Genomic DNA, 23,406 nt, shown 5'->3' with positions numbered 1-23,406 from the left:
TCAACAGCCTACCATCTGCAAATATTGTGTAACCCTTAACAAGCATTTAGCACTTATTTTCAGTAGGAACATATAAGAAAGAATATGTAAGGGTCCTCTTGAATTTGCCCCTTAATCTTAATGTTACAGTGCATGACTTTAAAATATTAGCACACAATAGTTCTATACACCCAGCCCTCCATGACTTCCAGGAATACATAACCCATAATAAGAAAGTTATCTTTCTTAAGGAGATAGTTCTACAATACTTTTATCAACAGGGTAGTATCACTTAACAAACAAAAACATTATTATACAGGTAAGTGCCCTGTATCTAAAATGCTTGGCACCTGGATAAGGGGTATTCCCTTAATCTAGATCTCCATGCCTTAAATCTACTGAAAAAAAATTAACCATGAATTGAGCACAATAGGATTGTTCTGTCTGCAATAAGCATTCACTATATCTTAGTTAGGCTTAAGTACAAGGAGCAGTTTTATTATTACAGAGAAAAAGCAAATCCTTAAAAAAAAATGAAGTATGTGATTAAAATTGAGTCTGTGATGAGATGAGGAGATGACCCTTCCATAATTCGGGGCTTGCTTGGATAACTGGTTTCCGGATAACAGATCCCATATCTGTATATATATATTTATTTATTTGCTCTCTGGTGCCATCTGATTATAGCTATTTTTAGGAAGGAAGAGATGCAGAGCCTCTTCACGCCTGGCACGGCCATGCTTCTCAGCAGGAAACTATCCTCATATCCAGTTAATTTCCTCCTAATTCTAAAAATGGTAACGTGTATTTCAATTGCTTTTTAACACTACTGTATCTTTAAGCACTGACTTGTTTGTAAGTTAATGTGCTACTGCATTAATTAAGCTAAAGCAGTGGCCAGAAGCATTTATCCATATGGTTTATAATGATTATAGCTACTGAGTAGAATCTCTTTCTTCTCCGCATTGTATCTGCCACTTGCTGTGGCATCCGTGCAGGTTGATGCTAGAGCAATGTGTATAAAGCCTGTTAAAGATTAATTATCTAAAACCTTCACTTTCACTGCAAAACACATGACTTTGATTTCACTGAAAGAAGCATATTTTGTTATTTGGCCCAAGTATGCTCTATTTCTTTGATGCATGCAAAGTGACATTTTACTTGGGAAACAGCAGGGTAAAAGATGCCTGTATTCTTATAATAGCAGATGAATGTAATTTTATATTAAGCTTCTTGTATGAACAGTCCTTGAAGGAGCAAAAGGCAATGAAATGCCATACCATGGCCTGTTTTAACTGTGTAATCAATCATGGTGAACTGTGCTTTAGAAATATTATCAGTACAAATGGTGCAGGCTTTAGACAGTTGTTCAGGTATGGGATCTGATATCTGGAAACTTGTTTTCCAGAAAATGCAGAATTATGAAAAAATCATCTCCCATAGACATTGTAATCAAATAATTCACATTTTCTTCCTTCCATTTTCTTTCTGTAGTAATAAACTAGTACCATGTACTTGATCCCAACTAAGATATAGCAAATCCTTATTGGAGGCAAAACATTTAAATCATTTTTAGAAGACTTAGGGGCAGAATTATCAAAATGTGAGTTTAGAGCTTAATAGATAAAAACTCACCCACGTTCTGTTCATTCCTATGGGATTTTAAGAAGCGTATTTATCAATTGGTGAGTTCTAACTTTCACCCATTGATAAATACACTTCTAAAAATACCATAGGAATGAACAGAACGTGGGTGAGTTTTTATGTATTAAGATCCATTTATCACATTTTGATAAATCTGCCCCTTAAGGTATGGAGATTTAAATTATGGAAAGTCTATAACACCTAAATAAAATTGCCAATTTAATGATGACTGGATCACTTAAACAGAAAACTACACAGCCCAAGTCAACAAAATATGCAATATTCAAGATGAATAAAACAGGAAAAATGACTGCACATGACAAGCGTATGCCTTTGAATACTTATATCTCTCTAGGTTACAGGTTTGAACTAAAAAAAAAAAAAAATACACCTAGTCAATTAAATAAGGGGCACATATTTCTATATTCTATATTATATTTCTAGCTAGAAGTTGGAAAAAAGAAGACAATTCAAGTAGAACATAACATACTAACTTGTGCTTCTAGACAAAGTGGATCATTTTTAGAAGTATTTGTAATAATTACCAAATCCAGATTACGTTACATGCTGCTTTTCAAATGCTTTTGATGCCCACAACTTTTTAAAATGCGCACAAATATTAAACGGTCACCTTCAAAAGTAAAATGTACATTTACTGAAAGCAAAATTGTGTAAAATGGGATTTGCTTACATTTTGAAAATGTAAAAAGGGGTTGTTCACCTTTGATTAACTTTTAGCATGATGTAGAGAGTACTGTTCTGTGGCAATTTGCAATTATATATATTTATATTCAGCAGCTCTCCAATTTGGAATCTCAGCAGCAATCTGGTTGCTAGGGTCGAAATTACCTAAACAACCAGGCACTGATTAAAATGAGAAGCTGGAATATGAATAGGAGAGGGTTTTAATATAAAGATGAGTAATAAAAAGTATTGCACCTTGTATAAGTACAGTGAATTTTATGAGCCAGGGGGGCGGCCCTTAGTTCTTAAAATTGCTAGTTTAAGTCTTAAACAAATAACACAAGATTTAATTAATGATTTCCTTTTTCTCTGTTATAATAAAACTATACCTTGTACCTCATTACATTAATCAAAATTGGTGACAAAAGAATGCTAAAGGGTTTAAATGTAGTGTTTATATAATAAGTGTTTAAAGGTATAGGGATCCAAATTACAGAAAGACCCCAAGGTTCCCATGTTTCAGGAATTTTGGCTAATAGGTGAAGCAGCATTTTACATGTTTGGGTGATAATTCATAACTTTGCACATTTATCTGCCTTGCTAAATGTGTCAATTTGTGAAAAGCTTTCAGTTACAGCTTCACAGGATGGTTTATTGCACTTAAACAAGGTTATAAAACAGGGAAATGTTGGAATATTCCTCTGCCCTATCAAATCAGCTACAAGGTAGTGTACAGGCTGTGATATATTTTATTTTGTGTCCGTTTCCTCAGTCACAAAAATGTATGTATTGGTACTGGGTATTGTGTGTAACTACAGCAGGGAAACTAGAATGGGATTGGGAAAGTGGTTAAATATATTCTGTAAATCCCTGTCGAACATGTTGGTTATTTAAAGGACAATAATAAAGGGAACTGTAAGTGAATGAAGGAGATCAGTTGTCAATGTGGAAGAAGTTTTGGACAAAGCACGTTGAGTGGTCTGGTAATTTATTGTTTTACAATGTAGAAGATACAAATACAAATGGGATCAAATATTTTTCTTGGCAGCTATGTTACTGGTTTTTCTGCAAATCCAGTACATGTTAAATCCCCAAAGGCTGTAGAAACAAACAACGCAGAATGTAGATGAATTACCAAGAGAGTACAGATACAAATTCATCTTTCTTCATAGTGGCAAAACTGTGCATTTTCCAAAAAAGAAAGCACAGAAAATATCTCCACAGAGCTAACAACAGCACGCACAATTGCTAAGCCTCTGGTCACCTTGTACACTCAAACCACCATAGGGAAATTATATATAATGAGATTACAAATCAAGTGCTGGTAAGCTTGTAACCAGTAAAACCTTTAGAGCAAACCTCTGATTTTAAGGTTTTAGTGGTTAAAAACTTAACAGCACTTATAAGAAAAATAATTGGTGAAACTTCCTAGGCCAGAATATTGCCAAAATGTACCCAGACACCTATTAGATATTTTAGAAAATCCCATCATTCAAGGATGGTGTTTTGAGGTGGTCCACTCCTATCAGGCCTGCCTAGGCTCATATTATGAATAGTCACTGAAGCAAGATTAGTCCATGGGTGATTATGATTTATGTCTTGGAATGTTAGTCTCTTTACAAGGATACAAAATAGTGATGTGTGGAATGACAAATTTTAAAATTTCGCAACCCAGCCTTCCATGCTGCCATAATAGTGGGGGAGGCGCACATTTATAAATCAAATGGCCTAAGTGGTCATTTAGGTAAGGGATGGCAGGATGCAAAGTGAAAAAACAGACACAGTTGCCATATTATTGCACTTTGCATTACTCCACTTTATCTGAATTGCTGCAGGTCTCTGCACTCCATCTTGGGGCATAGACACATTTCTCTAATGCTGTAGAATTCTGGAATCAAAAAAGTCAAATATTTACTCACTTATTTCCAGTTACACTTGCCAAACAAAAAGAGCTTATGTTTAAGAGACCATAATTCCATTCCAATGGGGCAACCCCTTTCTTTCAATTAGTAGTTAATTACTATAGACACATTCATATTTTGCAAAATCCATAAAATGGTTACAAAGTGCAATCACTTCTAGTTCCATACCCAACAAAAACAACATCCTCAAGGGATCGTCAATGAGTAAGAGAAACCAAATCTTCTTCAGGCCCATCATCTTTCCATAATTTGGATCTCTTAAGTCTTCTAAAAAATGACTTTAAATTTAATAAAGAATAATAGGATTGCCTCCAATAAGGATTAATTTTATCTTAGATGGGATCAAGTACAAGGTACTGTTTTATTATTACAGAGAAAAAGGTAATCCTTTTAAAAATGTTGAATTATTGCTTTAAATTTTCTGTAATTCAGATCTTTCTGGATAACAGCTTACATGTAACTACATTGCTCCAAGATAACTTTAAACTATTGGTATACTATATTTATTTGGTAAACGATTTATCTAACTATTATCTGCTTATATTTTTATTTCCAAGTTTTGTATAACTTTTGTATAAAGTTTTTAGTATTGTGTTACTTAGGGAATGACTTTAAATATGTTCTATACTCAATTCTATGGAGAAATAATATTCATAAACAACATTTTTATCGTCCCTGATTGATACTACCTATGTCAGTAAAACTGCTTCAAATATTAAATAATAATATTAATTAATAATAAATATTCTCTCTTAATGCTAAATGCCTTAATAGCATCACAAAAAGGTATTTGACCATAAATAAAAAGATCTACAAGGCTATACAAATAAGAAATAGAAATATCAAAAGGGGAACAAGTGCTCCTATTAAGTTTGGATGCCGAAAAAGCATTTGTTTTTCCTTCTTGTGCATGACATAAATCTTTCAGGACCATATTTAATAGCATTGAAAAATCTACAAAGCTTCCCGTCAACTTATCTAAAACTTTCTAGACAAGCTCATAATCCAATAATGATCTCTAATGGGATGAGACACCAATGCCCTTTCTCACACCTCCTTTATGCTTAAGCATAGAGCAGCAGCAATTACAAATGATCCGGACCTTTACAGCTCTTTATCGGAACACAAAATGAACATAGACAAAATAGAAACCTTTCCATTAACTTACCTAACAATATCACTGAAATCTAAATTTAAATATAAATGGAAAATAGAATTCATTACTTACACCGGATTTGAAATTCCCCTAATTACGATATATGTGCAAACATAATTTCATCCCCTTATTTCAGAGAAGAAAAGGACAACTTCAAAACTGATCAAAATTATCTATATCTTACCAAATTTTCTTTATACATTTGAAATATTACCAATAAAATATTTTTATCTGTCTAATCCAGGTTCATCCGAAATGATCAAAACCAAAAAAGTGCCAAGATATAAACGAACTATTCTAGTTAATATGAAGGGTTGGACATCCTATTATTTCAGAAATATTATAACGCCTCACACCCCCAGCTGATATCTCCTTGGACTGGAGCATGAAGCATAACCAATATATATACTATTGGGATACTAATCTGCTAAAACTATGTTTTATTATGTAGACTTAAAGGAGAACTAAAGCCTAACTAAAGAAGTAGGGCAGAAATGTTGTACATTATATTTTGGGTTTTTGTACCAGCCCAAGGCAATCACACAGCCATTTAGCAGGGAAGATCTGTACCTCCACAGATGCCCAGTAACTCCCCATCTTCTTTTCTGCTCATTCCCTGCACTTGCAAGGTATCAATTATTTAAGAAACAGTATGAACTTTAACTACTAAATATTTTGCAACTCGTAAACATTAAAGTAAACTGTTTCTTATTATTGTCATATTCAAACACAAAAGTCAGAGGCAGAAGCTGGCATTAAAAAAGTTCACATATTTTGCTGACAATGATTCTAGAGCAATTTTAATGAAATGTCTGCAATAGAATTTTAAATGCTTTTTTTAAACCACGGCACAAATGATTTCCCTTAATTGGTGTGATTTGGCCTTAAGAACAAGTTAGAGGATCTTAAACATACCCAGTTGTTACACAACTGCAAATACATTTTTAGTATTGATTATTTTGTTACTTACTGTAGTTGTATTGCCTTTCTCTCTAAGTAATATATTTCATTGCAAGTTTGGCAAATGTGGTGCACTGCTGTAAAGTTTCAACCTATCACCTACATACTGACTTTTTACTCTTTGGGTAAACTCAAAATTTAACAGAGCACAAATAAGCTTTGTGTCCATTGACAGGGCTGCGGCAGTGCTGAGTTGTTACAAGTACTGCATGATTACATTTCAGAGAATCTATAACAGAAAACATTTCACTTAACCTTGTTTAAAACTCTGCTTTATACAGCAATAACGTATCATTTATAAATATAGACTGGAGTGCAGAGGAAAATCAGTTTCTATTGTAGATTATGATACAGAACTGCAAGAAATACACAAGAAATCAAGCTCACATTTTTCTTTGTGCTCACAATAAACCCTGCAGAATATTGCATTTACTCTGCTGCAATATAGAATATGTTGATTTATGTTTCAATACCTATGCCTTAGACAGAAAGGTAATACATTATAGGGGCCCATTTATAGTGCAGTATAAAGAATAAAACTGTGTCCAACCAGATGATATGTACAAATTTATTCGAGTCGATACATGTTCCTCTATAATTGCATTTTGCTCTGAATTTGTTGTTCTGTCCACCCTGTCTTTAAAGGAAAACTTTGCTCCCAGAATAAATACTTAGGAAGAAGTGTGAAAGCAAAAGCCAGAACTCCAATAATTGGCTGATGTGGCCTATTGTATTGATATGGCATGTATGTGTGCCTTGTACTGTGAATCCTATGATCCCAGGAGGCAGACCCTTAATTCTTAAAATGGCAATTTTCTATTTAGGATTACCCAATAGTAGAGATGTAGCAAACTGTTCGCCGGCGAACTAATTCGCGCGAACATTGGGTGTTCGCAAGTCCGCAAACTTTTTGCGATGTTCGCAATTTGGGTTCGCCTTAGGCGTTTTTCCACTGCGTTTTTTCTCGGCCTAAAAACACCGCACAAGCCACACATGGCGTTTTTTAGCCTAGTACTGGTGACGTAAGCAAATCCCGTTTCCATGGTGCTAATAGTGCGAAATAGCAAAAAACGCTGCGTATTTCCGCTAGGTTTGCCAGCTGCCTTTGCGTATACATTTGGAATAGCTTGTGTTTTTACGCAACGCTGTGTCAACAACGTATTTTTTAGAGAAATCTTTGACCTTGATCCCCCTCCTGCATGCCACTGTCCAGGTCGTGGCACCCTTTAAACAACTTTAAAATCAGTTTTCTGGCCAGAAATGGTTTTTCTAGGTTTTAAAGTTCGCCTTCCCATTGAAGTCTATGGGGTTCGCAAAGTTCGCGAACTTTTTTTTTGAGGTTCGCTACATCCCTACCCAATAGCACATACTACTAAAAAAGTATATTTATATGAAAATGGTTTATTTAGATGGAGCAGGGTTTTACATATGAGCTTGTTTATGCAATATATTTCTATAGAGACCTATACTGTTTGGGGATATAGTTTTCCTTTGTTATGCTATTTTGCTGTAAGTGCTGCAGTGGTGGAAATTATGCAATTCTCCCCCCCCCCCATCCCCACACAAATACTGATATAAGCAAAGCATAAACACAGATTGTGCACAATTTTCCAAAGCAGGTGCAATTTAGCTTCTGCACTAGTAACTGGTGCACATGTTGCTGTCCACACTACTTTGAGGGCATTGCAATTCTGTTTAGTGTTGTACTGTAGTTAAAACATGATGCACTGTGTGTAAAAATGTGAACTTTGCATTTTCTTTGTAAATCAGGAATTTTCTAATAAATTGTGTTGTGTTCCCATATAACTGTGCACTTAGAATGGTAACTTTACAATAAACTTACTATGAAACCCACTTATTGTACAGCGCTGCGCAATATGTTGGCGCTTTATAAATAAATGTTAATAATAATAATAATAATAATAAAGAGGAAGTGTATGCTTTAAGTAATTCCCCCATTTGAATGAAACTTAGTTTGTCTTTCTCCTTCTCTCCCTTCTTTTTAAAAGTAAAAAAGAGTTGGATTGTTGGTTCTGCACAGCGCTGAGTAATTTCTAAATGGATAAGCGTTAAGGGCTGGTTTGACAACAGGATGCATGGAGCTTAAGACCCTTTTGTATTCTATCATTAAAGGGGCAGTATTCACTTTGTTTAAAGGGGACCTGTCACCCTAAGAAATAATTCCAAATTGTTTTCTATTGTGTTAGTCAAGTGAAATAAACTTCACTTACACTATAGAAATGATTTGAATCTTATTTTCTTCAGCCTTGAAATTCACAATTGCAGCAAGCAGGCAGGCGCCATTTTGTGGACACCGTTATGAAGGCAAGCTTTGCACCCTGCCAAAATCTTGTTTCTGTGCCAGTATGGGGGGATCTGATACCCATGTCCATACTCTGGTTCCAAAATTAGATGATTAGGAGGGGGATGTGAGGAGAGCAGCAACATCTAAGAAGTTCTGAATTGAAAGTGAAAGTAACTGACAGCCACACCTCTGTGCCTTAGGCATAGAGGCGGGGTAAGCAATATATGATTGACAGCTGGGATTTTTAAATGCTTTTATAATGTGTATTGATTGAGTTTGGGTTTCATGTATAATTTTTATTATACGGCTATTTATGCCTGGGTGACAGGTCCACTTTACCATGTGATGTGATGTGAAACCTGTTTGTGATTGGCCTACAAACGGGAGCAATTATTGCCTGCTCTCAGGCAGGCAATTTTTGCTGGCAACTTTAATGCTGCAAATACCTTCTGTCTAACTGTAGTTATGTGAATATAGCAGTTCAGATGAAGATTAAAAAGTAAATTAAGGAATACATTTTCTAAATGGTACTTAATGGTTACTTCTCTCTGGCCAAATATCAATAGGGTCATGAATATTTCATTTAAGTCACTGAATTAATTTTTCAGAGATTATCAGATAAGCCTGCAATAAAATTTTTAATAATCTATTGGCTCATAGACATACATTCTGTTAAATAGCATTCTTGAGTAGCAACCTCATTTACATAATAAATTGACCAATCTAATGAACTTTAGAAATTGCAAACAAAAAATCCATTAAGACTTTTCAAGGTTCAGATAGCACTTATTATGTACATCTTTGCAGCGTTTTGTGCGAAAAAGCCTATGCTGAAATGTACAATACTGATAAATAAATCAAAGTGAAAACTTCATGCCGGGAATGGCAACTGAATTACCACAATTCCACTGACTTACAACTAGATATACTGTATATTATTATGGACTACTGTATATTATTATGGAGGCTTCCACTGGAAGGGATCCATTTCTATGAAGTGTTCTGTAATGGTGAGGCTGTTATTTCACATTCTTCTTTATGAAGAAACAAATGATGATTTTTATAATTCAGCTTGCAAAACCCTTTCTTGCAACACCACCAAAACGCCAAGGTAAGAAATGAGTTGCAATATAACAGTGCTCTATTTTCCACAGCCTGGATAAGCAGGGATCCCCCCCCCATTAGGTTACTTATGCATATGTAGCCCACTTGTTACATGCTTGTGTGGCACTACCTGCTGGAGCACTATACTTGGCGCTACAGGAGTCCTGAGCCCCCGCTTACTTACGCAGACACAATATTGTATGTGAAATAGATGCACGGTTTATTTAGGCAGGGTCCTCTCCAGGAGTGGCATATATATTGATACAGCATGCAGGGCATATCTCCTTACTACTCATTGATACTCTTTTTCTGTTGGACTACTTCACGGTACTCACGCCACATGCTCCCCTCTAGGTGACCTTCCCGGTACTCGTGTCAGGAGGCACCCCCTCTTGGAGCCCTCCCCGGTACTCACGCTAGAAGCATCACCACAGGGACCCACACCGGTACTCACACGAAGCATCCTCAAATCCGAGATCCTGGACTAGTGGTGTCTTGGTACACCGTCCCTAGCCACTTGTGGCCCTGCACTCCAGCAGATGTAACGCTGGGAGGTCATAACCTCACTACCATTCCTGGAGGGGTCATGTCTGCCCATTCTAACCTATGGTGTACTACATATTACTCCTAGAGCAATCTATTACCAAAACTTCTAACTAAGCTGTACCTGGGGTACTCCCGCCTGGAGCAGTCCCCAAAATATCTGCCTTCAGCACATGGCTGCAATCCCTTATATGGGCCTATGCACCACCCTGTGGCCATAACCCGAACTACAGGTATACACCCTGTTAACTACTGACAACCCAGTCATCCCAGTGTCCCTGTTACCCAGCACCACCCTGTGGCCTGTCCTAGGGGTTTCTGTCCTAAGGGCCCATTTTTGGTAAACCCCTACACATATTTTGATACCTTTACTTTGTTAGACTGAGAGACTACAGAAGCATAATAGCAGGTTCTTGAGATGAACATGTTGGTTCAAAACCATTACTCCTCTACCTATATTTCTAGGTACTAGATCACCCAGAATCCCAGCATCCCCAAAGAGCTAAGTGATGTAGACACAATGCGTTTCTTCAATAGAAATTTAATAGTCAGAAACCTTCATCTTCCTACTTTTAATACTTTTGGGTGTTGGGCTCCAGCAGCCCTTCTTACCACAGCTCTGTATCCATCATGTTAGGCTGGTGGGCAGTGTACTGAATTAGGAAAAACTGGATTACAAATCTGATTTATCAGCTAGATGTTGTGCTGTGAGAAATAAGAGCAATTATTAATACTGAAATCTGGGGGTTTTTTTAGCTGTTTTTCAGAAAGATAAAGTGAAATAAAGCTACATTTTAAAAAAAGATTGTTACGTCAACCCATAAACCAGGTTTTATGTAAGCTTTAATATAGAGATAAACTGTAACAAGTCTCCCAACACCTGGGTGGGCTTCAGTAAGATGCTACATGTACCCCTTATGATCTCACCATGATCCACATAATAAAAAAATATCAAATATACAGGTACATTATGCATTCAATTGCACTCCTATCAATTATACCTACAATTTGTGCAAAATCCTCTAATGACAATTATTTTACAAGGGAAAAAAATTTAGTGTAAAAATGAATGTACTTTCATAAGGTTCATTGCTTTAAAATACTTAGCTAAATCTTTTTGTAGGTCCTTAAACATAAATATGGCAGCTATTAGCATCATCTTCACTCAGGCATAAAATTGAACCCAAAGGCCTCATAAACAACAGAGTGTTTTGGGAAGATTAAATCAGTGTATACAGCTGTGAGAGACACCATTAGGAAATACATTATCATTTTCTTTTAGCGAGCTCTGTTTTGACAGGGTAAAGCCTTTCTCTATGGGCTGTTTATATGTTTTTACAAGTGTTTTAAGGAAAAAAAGATATATATTCCTAAAGGTATTTGTAGATTAAAACTTCAACAAAAGTTAGCACTCAAGTGTTCAGTTATACCATCCTTTCTTATAACATTTCTTCATTACATATACTGTATAAGCAATGGCTTATATATGTAACATATATACACATTTACTACTAATAAACAAGGTATAATATATATAGAATTTGATTACAATTAATCATATTGCAGCTCCTGAATAGTCATATTATATACCTCCCAACATTTGAAAAAAAATGTGACCATGCCCCTAAATACCACTCCCATTTAACAACAGTTCTGGGGGTTTTGGGGTCTTGGTGACAATGCCCTCTAAGCTGCAATTCTTAGTTCCCCCAAGAGACCTGTTTAGCTTATTAGTTAGAATTGTATGTAAGTGTAGATGTAGCGTGTTAACTTTTCTGGGCTCTCTGCCAAAAGCTACCTATTTAATTAAGTTTGAGAAACACTGTATCTTTTTTTAGCATTCAGCGTTCTATGATGATTTGGGTATCCTCCTTGTGGCCTTGGGCAAGTTACCTACTCTGTACTTCAGGCAACTGACTACCTTGCAAGATCTACTGGGCAAGCCAAAATTTTGCTTGAAAATACCTGTGTGTCAGTGCTTCAAACGAATAAAGATAACAATATTAATACAGAAGTATGTGATTATTCTAAGTCAATGATCAGAAGTACTGCATCACAAAGCATAGTGAGATTCTTATTCTGCCTTCCAATCTAATTCCCTCTGATACCATGTAATAAAGCACTTTTAGTTCTCAATTTAACTTACTGTTGATTTAGTGACAGAATCATTCAATGATCTCTCTGCAAACAAAGCTGGGATAACTGCAGGCAGAGGTATGCCATAGCCAACAAATTGATTCAGATAGTTTATCTAGATAGTGTAAACAGAATGGCCAGCTATTTCATTTTCTATCATCATTTTGACATATGAATGTAATTCACTGGATGAATACATAACAGAAAGAATGATAGTAGTATATACTGAATTTTCAAGGACAGATCACTATAGGGCTATTGGAAAAGAAACGCCAGGCGCAAAAATGAATGCCAAACTGCAGCATACATAAAGCGCTTGCTCCTACATGCACACATCTATATTATACTGTTGTTTGTGCCTACTATGGTGCATGAGGTCCAAGTTACACAGAGCAGTCTGTTGAGGCTATGAAGTCCTGTACCTAGTCTTGACTGGGTGGTAACATGGCTTCTTTTTTGTGGTGATGAGCTAGATGGGTCACGCACACAGCTGTAGGACATGTTATAATATACACAAATATTTTGCCTGTTTGACTTCCCTTTCATTACTGGAGAATGTTAAGACCATTTGAGTTTAATTCACCAGTGCCAATGTCGCCTGTATCTGGATCTGAATGTTTCAAGAACAGCATGAATAAAGGTAAAAAGCTGTCTAATATAAATTCCTAATGTAGAGGTTAAAGATCATAGTGTCACTAGTGTCCTACGGATTGGCAGCTCCACTGATATTTCAGGATGCATTAAATGTAAATTGTGGGACATCTCACAAACAGTGTCTCACAGGATATACCACTGAATATAGACTCACACTGGGACTGTCCATATCATTTGTACATGTTATTTATACAGCGACTTTCAAGGCATGGCCAGCCTCTTGTTGTTGGGTTGTGGGTGGGGTTGTTTTACCCTTAAATGCTGCACACCAGTGTCAGTCCCCTGAAACAATTTCTGTCACAGTCTTCGGCACATAAATTGGTTAAGTACCTATTTATCAATTAGTGTATACAATTCCTCATTCTCTGCAATATATAAATCAAAAGGAAACCTGTAAACACACAAGTAAGAGCAAGCAATGAAGGCCAATATACTGTCCTGAATTAAAATGGGTACAGATCAGTCAGAAAAAAACCCAGGCCGCAAAACCCTAACCCACACAACCTGCAAAATGTCACCATTGTAAGACCCACTACCAACCCGTACCCACATCTCCTTGCTCTGTATGCTGCTTCTGCACATGCATCTAGTTCTCAGACAGGGGATCTTTGGATGCAGAGGAGGAGTGTACTTCTCCAGTGTGACCCGCACCCAACCTAAACCCACAGTGCTATTCTAAATATCAACCCATACCCACCAGACCCGTGGGTTTCGGGTCAACCCGCACATCACTAATGGGAACAGAGTGTCATTCCTCCTTTTTCTGAAGCAGTGGAATGAAGAAAGAATTTATGAATACAGAGTGGCTGATCTTACATTGTTCAGATAAATTATTTATATATTGCAAGTAAAGTTTGTCCTTAACCATGACAGACTGGTATTTAAATAACAAGACTGCTTCCTTTCTCCACTTTAATATGTCTAAATTAGGCTGCTGATAAATGCTCTATGTACCAATTATAATGTGGTTTTCCACAAACAGTTATGTTTTTATTATTAAGAAAACCCACAATAAAATAAATGCCTGGAACATGATATACTTTACCTTTACTTTTCTCATTTTCCTTTGGCTTGCATTTGTCTAACATGCCTAGGGTTTTATATTACTATATATTCTTCTGCAGTGCCACTTTGCCCAATGTGATTAATATCCATTTAACCTATTGTGCCAATAACATGTAACAGGTTAGTGGGGCTGTATTCCATTTAGATGAATCAGTATCCGAGAATGAAGATGTAGCATATGTGATGTGGGAAATCCTGAACTCCCATTCCACAACAACGATTCGATTCATTTAGTGTGATTTAAATGAGCCTGGCAACGTTAGTGTTTGTACACAGACAGCCGTATTGCTCCTTAGTGGCTAACAAGCACGATCTGTTTCCATGTAATATATAACCTACCATTTGTTTAGGGCAGTAAGATGAAAAAGAAATGGGGAATCTATTGCAATGGGCCATAAGTAACAGTCAGTCACTGCACTGTGCAGCTGTGCTATTCAGAATGAGTAATTCACTTACGTAGTAATAGATTTAGGCAATAGTAATAAAATCTACCTTATGTGAGTTTTGGCCAAACTGCAAGATATTGTAGAAATAATTTCCACCTGCAACATCCCTGTTTTAGACATTAATAATTCCATATTATGTATGAACTTTAATTAACTATACATATACACACTTATGCTTATTGAGAGTAAATCCCCCATATGTAATAAAAGGCACTAAGTTTGCCCTTGAGCAGTAACCAATAGCAACCAATAAGACGTTTGTTTTTAAACAGGTGCTCATTAATTGTTATCTGCTGATTGGTTGCTATAGGTAACCTCTAATGGGTAAACATAGCACCTTTTATAACATATAGGAGTTAGTGGTTTAACTTCTGCACTGAAATTTGGGGCCAAAGTGACTGGTTACCACAGTGGTCAGGCTGATACTAATATCTTCAACATAAAGCTATATATTGTTTCATCTGCTCTGTTGTCCTGGGAACTCTAGAACTCTAGATTGTGAAGCACCTTAATTAATCCCCCAGTGTAGGCACATTTCCCCTCTCAGATATCATACAATGTTTCTAGCTTAGTAGAATGTAATGCCCTTTATGATTAAGCGACAGAAACAAGCACTAGAACAAAGAAATTGTGCAATTCATCTTGCAGTAATATATAAATAAGAACATTAAAGCAATATTAATCATTATTAGTCTCATAATTGATTAAAGTAAGAAGTCACTTTGCCATTTGTATTTTTTATCTAAACAAAACTGTAATTAGAAATAATTACTTTATGAAGAACAAGAACATTCTGTTCTGCAGAAAAAACACAAAGTTGCACTGAAGCAGAAAGTACATGAGGCTTTCAGCTGAAATGGGATGGCTACTTTCATAAAGGTTAGAAAAACAAATTTCTCATTCCGATTGGCATCAATAGGTAAGGTCTGTAGAAAACAAACTACATTTTATACCCAAAATCCTTCACTTTGTGCTATTCCCAATACACTCTTTTTCAAATCTGCTCTATGCATGGAATGGCAGGATTACTCTGAGACTTACTCAGAGAAGCATAAACCAAGTGTCATTTCAATGAACTCTCCAAAATATAACAAAACTAACTGTAGCCCTAAGACTAGAATTTTGAGTGGCTGACTATTTTTTTGACCTTTAGAAACCCTGTTGCATGAATGACGCAATGCATGAGGCTTTTCCATCAGGAAGGTTTATGACATCACAACCCAGATGCCTATGGACAGTTGTTGTGCACAGCAGATCCCATATTGATTTTATATAAACTTGGGTGAAGTAGTATTGGTCCCAAGAAAATAAATGTACTTTATGTATTAGATAACAGATATCATACTAAATTGTACCTAGATATAAATCTTGGAACATAAACATTCCTAACTGAGAAGGTCAAGTATACTTATCTAGTCCTTAGGGTCCTTTACCACCTAAATATAAAAAGGGCTGTACTGATAATAGCACCTCACTGTAAGATGAATTGAACATTAAGCATACCAGCAATGAAAAGAAAGTCTAATGTCATATCAGGAAGTGCTTCATACATGAGCAAGCTAAGCACCTGTTTTCTAAGCAGTGGGTCTCAGGTATAAAATTCTGGATAACGTCACAAATACTGGGTAGTGTGATTGTTTAGTCATATCTATACACACTGTGCTATATCCAGTTTATAAAGAGACAGGAAAACATATCAAGGCTCATTTTTCTCAAATATCCATAGTATTGATTTATAAGTTACAGTAAACAACACCAAAAAGGATCACTATAACTGGCATTTAGATTAAGTCTAAGCACTTCCAAAATGTCACTGCACTCCTCACATTACCCCTCCCAGTTCTGTGCATGGTCATGGGCATTAGGCCCATACACAAGAAGTTGGGGTGATAAAAAAAATTGCTTTTATAAAGTGTCCTCAAATTAGGGCCTGTCTGCTTGCTGTGGCTGTGAATTCCAAGACCAAAGGGAACAACCATTACAATTATATATATAGTATAAGTTAAATTTATTTTGCTCAACTAACATAATAGAAAAGGATTTTTAAATATTTATTAGGGTGTTAGGTCCCCTTTAAGGCCTATATGCTATTAGAAAAGAATGGAAGCCCTTTTAGAAGTACAAGTTGCTGTTGCTGAATAAGACAGTGAAATCAATAAGAAGCCTTTTATAATCTCTGAAGCTCACTGCTTCATTTCCATAAAGGAAGAGGCAAACACAGTTCTAAGCTCATGCCGTCAATACACCAAGGCAGTCTTTCAAGATTTTATGCCTGCAATAGTTTATTTTCTAAATAGGTTTGATGAAAGCATAATAAGCCAGACCATCTTGTTTGAATCTTTTTCTATAAACCATGTTATTCTAATAACAGGCAAAAATGCAGTTTCATCTTATAGCTCTTTGTCTTTTAACCTCTGCTTTTTTCTTGCCTTTTCAGCATTATCACTAACACACATTCCAAACTGTTATGTTCACGCTCACGAGCAAAATTTGCACAACTTCAGAAAAAAGAAGTGGCGTGTATGCCTTTCCATCAGCGATTTCAGTCACCTGCGGTAGCCAAGATTTAACGGCAAGCAACTTATCTCCCCATGGGCCATAAGGGCAGTGACAGACAGGAAGATTAATCAGCGGGCGACAAATCTTCTTTGCTGCGGGTGACTAATCTCCGCGCAATGCCCATTCCACTGGCAAGAATGTAAATCACCGGTGGGATGGCTAGGATTTCCGGAAGTCGCCCAAAGTTGCCTCTCAAGGCAACTTTGTGCGACGTCCATAAATCATAGCGACACGTACGCCATCCCAACTTAAATGTCTAGTTTTTCTTTTAACAAAACAGCCTTTAATTTATAAAAAATTATAAGATGCAATCATGGTGTTACAATTGGGTCATAACCAGATAGGAGATTTTCATAAAAATTTTGTGGGATCCTACAAAATCTGATCCCTCTTGCTGTAATGAATAAAATATAAATATCATGTTATTTCTTTCAGTACAGCATAATTAGATACTAATTTCTACTAGAGCTTTCCCTGTGTGATAATTGTTCAGGTGCAACGTCTGCAGTTTTGGAACAGAAAAGATATGGAAGGTGAACTGTGGTCCTTTACATGGAAAAATAGGTTAAAAAAGCCACAAATATGTGTGTATACAGATGCAGCCAGCAGGTTTTCACATTTTGTCTCACCATGTCCAGACACCATTTTTTGAGTGTTAAATCCTGTCATTAGATGGTGCTAGATAGTGCAAAGACTTGCCAGCAAAACACAATAGAAAATTCCACAGACCATGTGGTGCCGAATTTTGGTAATTTTGTTCCTTGTGTTAACAAGAAGAGACATAACGCAACAACATGATAAAGGCACTAGGCTGCACCTGTATGTGCAATTATTACAAAATATTTGTCCTTTTGCCGGGTTAGCACCATAAACTTCATCCTGTAATATGCTGGCCCAAGTTACTAGGAATAACAAGGCACCTACAATCTACAAATTACTGTATGATCATTTATTTTTGTAATAGCAATTTTTTCCCCATTACATGCTGTTTACCGATGTCTTTTGATTAGAAATAAATCTTTACCACCTCCACCTCTTGAAAGATCACAAGTAAATACTGATTAATGTATAATGCAAATGAATGATAAAGCTTCAATGATAAACACTATGATTGCTGCATCATAAGCTTTATAAACCTTGATTCATGATTTGTGTCCAAAAAATGGATCTGCAATAGAATTTTGAATTAGTTCAGTTCAGAGAAGCAAATTAAAAATCAATTCATAATTTACAGTACACTAATCAATTGAAAGCAGCAAATTGTGAATTGAGTTATAATTTGTATTCAGTGAATCAGTTAGTAATGCATTATCGGAATATTTTGATGATCTGCAAATTGTCAAATTTTTAAACTGTTCATTGCCAATTCTAAAATTTACCAAGCGGGAATAATCATTACCTCTTCATAAAACTTTACTGGATCTTTTAGACCCAGTCATGTGTAGGTGTAGAAAAGGCAAATTGCAAACTGGTAGGACAATATACAGTTCATGCCTGCTGTCCTTTTGACAGCATTCTTGGGAAGGAAGAACATTTCAGCTGGTCTGTAGGTTTTAGAAGTGTGGTCATTACTTAAAGATGAAAGCTCTGAATATTATTATTCAGCAAATTTATGCAGTATGATCAGGAGCATGGCGACTCCTTTCGCTTCCTTTTAGTCTCATTCTTGAAATAGTTTAATAGCCCATGAAAAGGAAATATCCTTTTCAGTTCACTAATTCTTAAACATATGAGGAATATCATTAGTAAAGTGCAGTTTGGGTTAGCCTTGACTCCCAGTGTCACCCTCTCAAAGGTTATCAAGCATAGATGGATTTAAATATACTGTTGATCTATTGTGTAATATTGATTTATGTTACTTATAATTTAGCCTGAAAAGTAAATTAAATCAGAAAAATAAATAGAATTTAATTCTGCAGTATAATGAATTGCATACATATTGTATTTATAAGGAGAGTTACAGTATTCTAATATTTGCAAATAGGCAACAAATTCAGTACACTAAAATAAAACATCACTCAAGAGTTAATAGCACCTTTCCTGCTACAATGAATATTCTTTTGCACTAAATGTTGGCATGACCCAATAATTATTTCCCTAATCTCAGCAAATGTTTGAGGAACTGTGATTGCTGTTTGTTAATTAACCTTACAATTAACCTCTTTGCTTCCAGGCATTCTGCTACATAGTGCTTTTTGATTGGCTACATGTTGCACCAACAGACAAGCAAATGAATGTTTTAGTTACTGCAGTCTGCATAATAAGTGGCAGTGGCATGGTAACTGCCTGAAAGGTTTAAATGGAAAGGTTATTACAATATCAATCAGCCAAGATACTGTCGCCGTATGTACGGATAATACTACATCTATCATTCTCTGTTTTCCAGTGTTTCAGCTGTACAGTTTGACTAATCCAACTGCCATGCCAGGGTACAGTAAACATATTGTTATAACCACTGGCAAATGTTCCTATCTGTCTGTTGAGTTTCATTTAGAAGAAAAAAAGAAAGTGGGCAGCCTTTGGAAAATACTTCATTGTTTCTGCATGTTGGAAAAGAACTCCACCTGCTTGTTCAGGGATAAACTAACTATTTTTGACTTTTAAATGGATTCTATACTGCTATAAATAGTAAATAATGAGTAGAGTGATGTCAAAAACAGCATGTTTTTCTACTTGAAGCACAAAAACAACAGATCTAAGCAGAAATTTATGAAAAACAGCACATTCTGGGTAGCAGTAGAGAGGTTAAATTCATACAGAATCAAACTAGAATTGAATCACAGTCCTGATCCTAGACTAAATATACAATAGGGGCCCATTTACTCATATTTTGTTTCGTTTTCCAAACTGTACTTTCTAGCTCTAAAAATGTTGTATTTTACTAATTACTTAAAAATCCATTTTTTTATTATTATTTTCAAGTGTAAAAACCACAAAAAATACTAATATAGGTATGGGACCCATTATGCAGAATGTTCGGGACCTGGCGTTTTCCAGATTAGGGGTATTTCCGTAATTCAGATCTCCTACCTAAAGTCTGCTAAAAACATTATTTAAACATTACATAAACCCAATAGGATTGTTTTGCCTCCAATAAGGATTAATTATATCTTAGTTGGGATCAAGTACAAGGTGCTGTTTTATTATTACAGAGAAAAAGGAAATCATTTTTAAAAATGTGAATTATTTGATTAAAATGGAGTCTATGGGAGATGGCCTTTCCGTAATTTGGAACTTTCTGGATAATGGGTTTCTGGATAAGGGGGTCTGATACCTGTACAACACTTCACCATCTAGAAGAATTTGAGGTTTTTGTAAATTATTAATTTGCAAGAGCTCCAAAAATCCTTTTTTGGATTCTTATTTGGATATGTTCCACATTTGTAATCATTTTTGCTTTATTTTTGCTGTATTTATTCAGATCTTCTATTAAATAAGTCAACATTCATGCTTCTCCCTGTGTAATATTTGGTGTATGATAAAATTCCATTTTTATACCTACACATCACTATCAAATCCAGCAAATTTATTAAGGTTTCAAGAGCTGTTGCAGCCACACATTGAAAAATTGTATAGAAACCAATGTCATCAGGAAAACTGCATACGTCTCTTCCAATTTAATTTATACTCCAGTTTCAAAATGAGTTATTCAGAGTAATTTAAATATAATTGGTAAATTCCATTGTGGAGAAAAATGTTTGTGTATCTGGCATAAAGAATCACACCGGAGCTTTTACATACAGAAACAACACAAACTTATGTATCACAATATTCCAGTTTGCTTTAAATACTTGTTGTTGAGAATAAATAAAAAATAAATCTTGTAATCTTAAAACCCTTATATTCATATTAATTGTGTTGCCGCATTTCAGCAAGCAGCTTTATGAAGGTTTTATCTTCAGAAACTCTGGAAACAACAATTTCCTCTAACACAGAGGGTCAAATACAGAGACAGAATCTTAAAAAAAGGAATATTTCAGCTGAATGGTGCCCATGAGTGTTTTTGAAATGCTACAAGTCTTACATCTTTGAAAGGCACAGCTCAAAACAGTGATTCTAGAAGTGAGCTTTGGTAACCTTTCCATTACAATCTGATTATTTAACATCTAGGTCACCTACCACATTTGATTTGATTTCAAACAATAATGTTCCAAGAGAAAGAACGCCTCATGTCCAGTGTGATTTTTGTTTGTTTGTTTGTTTGTTTGTTTGAAAAAACTATCGCTGATTGTATATTATGTTTAAGCCATGGGTGGATTGGCCCCAGTTTTGCTTCCTATAGTCCATAACACATTTTATTTCCTTAATTGACTTTCCAGTGTTTCAAAAATGCAGTTTTAACCATTTGCACAAGAAAATTAAAGTTACATTTTCGGTCAATAATAAAATGAAGAACTTTTGTCAAAATCAATATTTTTTTATAGTGGATAAAAAAATCTTAAATTTATAACAAGATAGCCAATTAATTTAAAGCCATTAAATTATAATGTAAAGCTGTATAAACTGAACTTTAGTGAGTATTCCCAGAATGATTATGAAACATACATATTATTATTATTATTATTATGTACATTACATAAGTCATGTTGATTTTATTCATCGTAAGGAAAAAAAAAAAGACAAATCATAATGCTTTTATATGACTCATCATTGACCTGGTTATTGAAATAAATAGAGTTATTCACACACAAACACATAAACTAGATTCAGCTATATGCACAGATTTGGTTTTCATATCCTTTATAAACCCGTGATAAATTGCAAAGTGCATTGACCAAATGAATAAATAGTTTATAGTAGACTATATTCCAGGGGTCAGTATAATTAAGTGTGTAAATATATACTCTGTGTGTGTGTTTATACAAACACACTATATTTATATGCCCACATACAAATTCAGAGGTTTGGGACTGACACAGATGTAATTAGCTGTAATTATACAAAATTATATAGATAATGGTTCTACCAACAGAAACAAGACAAAATAGTCTTTTGCAATTTCTCCATGTTTCAGATACTTCCTACTAGTGCTAGACATGTTTTAATAAAAAATCATAGGTAATTTAGACTTCAAAGATTTGTATAGAGATGTGATTTTTTTGTTTGCACATCCTTAGTATGTATCCTCAGAGGAGGCATATAAGGAAGTTGGACAGCTGTCTCTCCATTAACCAATGTCACTAAAAAGTCAATAAAAGTGGGTTAAGAGCTCACCTCTCTGTGTATCTGTGTACACAATAAAGTAGTAGATGACATGTGAGATACTCTGATTTATATCTTTAGATTACCATTCGCCAGTGCAGTCCACAAAAGGAACAGCTTTAAGCATCTTCATTAAAGAAAAATGAATAGAAGCTATTTAAGATATAAAGCTAATAGAGTCTCCTATGTCATCTAAAAGCAATAGTATCACTTGGAATCAATTGAAGCTGAGATGGTGTGCTATTCAGTAATATGAACACTCAACATTCTACTGATTCTTTAGGTTATCTAGGACAATGGGCTCTTAGAAATACAACTATCCCCATTTAATGGAGGCAAAAAATACTGTAAAAAAACAAGCAATGTGATTTGTTCTCTGTGTAAAAGACTATGTGGCAGACTAATAAAGCATTTTTTATGAGCCGCTTGTAAAAAAATAACGAGTGACAGTCATTTACTTATCATTTACCAATTTGAAGTTATGAGGAAATTGATTTGCACCTATTAATTAAGCCCCCATTATATTGTATTGCACTTATTTAAATGTAATACTCCTTAATTTTTAAGGATTGATGGTGCAGTGGAATGTTATAGCTAAGCTCCAATTGAACTCTAACACTCTACATTAATGAATGGTGGTCAACTGCTCAAAGCAGTAAGTCTCATTCTGACACATCTGCTTTGAAAATGTGTCCTTTCATTATACACTTGTACTGTTATTAACTTGCAAAAAATATGGAACTATTGAAAAATCATCTTACATAAGAGTGAGATCTACTAAACAAACTCAACTTCTCCATAGTCAGTCATGCAGCCAATTACAGGACCATGGGCACTGTATACTAAAGATCAAGTGGCGAAAGCCATTTCCTATAGCATCATTCATCCTAGAAAATCTTCATTTTGTTACTTTGTACACGTAAACCAGGCATAAATACATACTGATGACAAACAGTCCTAGTTTTTAACATTACAAGTCATTTTTAGTAGCCAATCATCTTCCTTACCCATACATAATTTTTTGCCATAGTCTGTCTTGTCTCAATG

At 35.3% G+C, this 23,406-nt stretch overlaps 1 protein-coding gene across 10 annotated transcripts in view; it reads right to left on the bottom strand.

Moving 5' to 3' along the window:
• Nucleotides 1-23,406, bottom strand: part of dab1 (Dab, reelin signal transducer, homolog 1) — a 418,200-nt gene that overhangs the window by 276,206 nt on the left and 118,588 nt on the right. The gene's annotated exons all lie outside the window — the stretch shown is intronic.

This window comes from Xenopus tropicalis, chromosome 4 (genome assembly GCF_000004195.4).
Source record: "Xenopus tropicalis strain Nigerian chromosome 4, UCB_Xtro_10.0, whole genome shotgun sequence".
Lineage (NCBI taxonomy): Eukaryota > Metazoa > Chordata > Amphibia > Anura > Pipidae > Xenopus > Xenopus tropicalis.
This window is presented reverse-complemented; position numbering and strand designations above follow the sequence as displayed.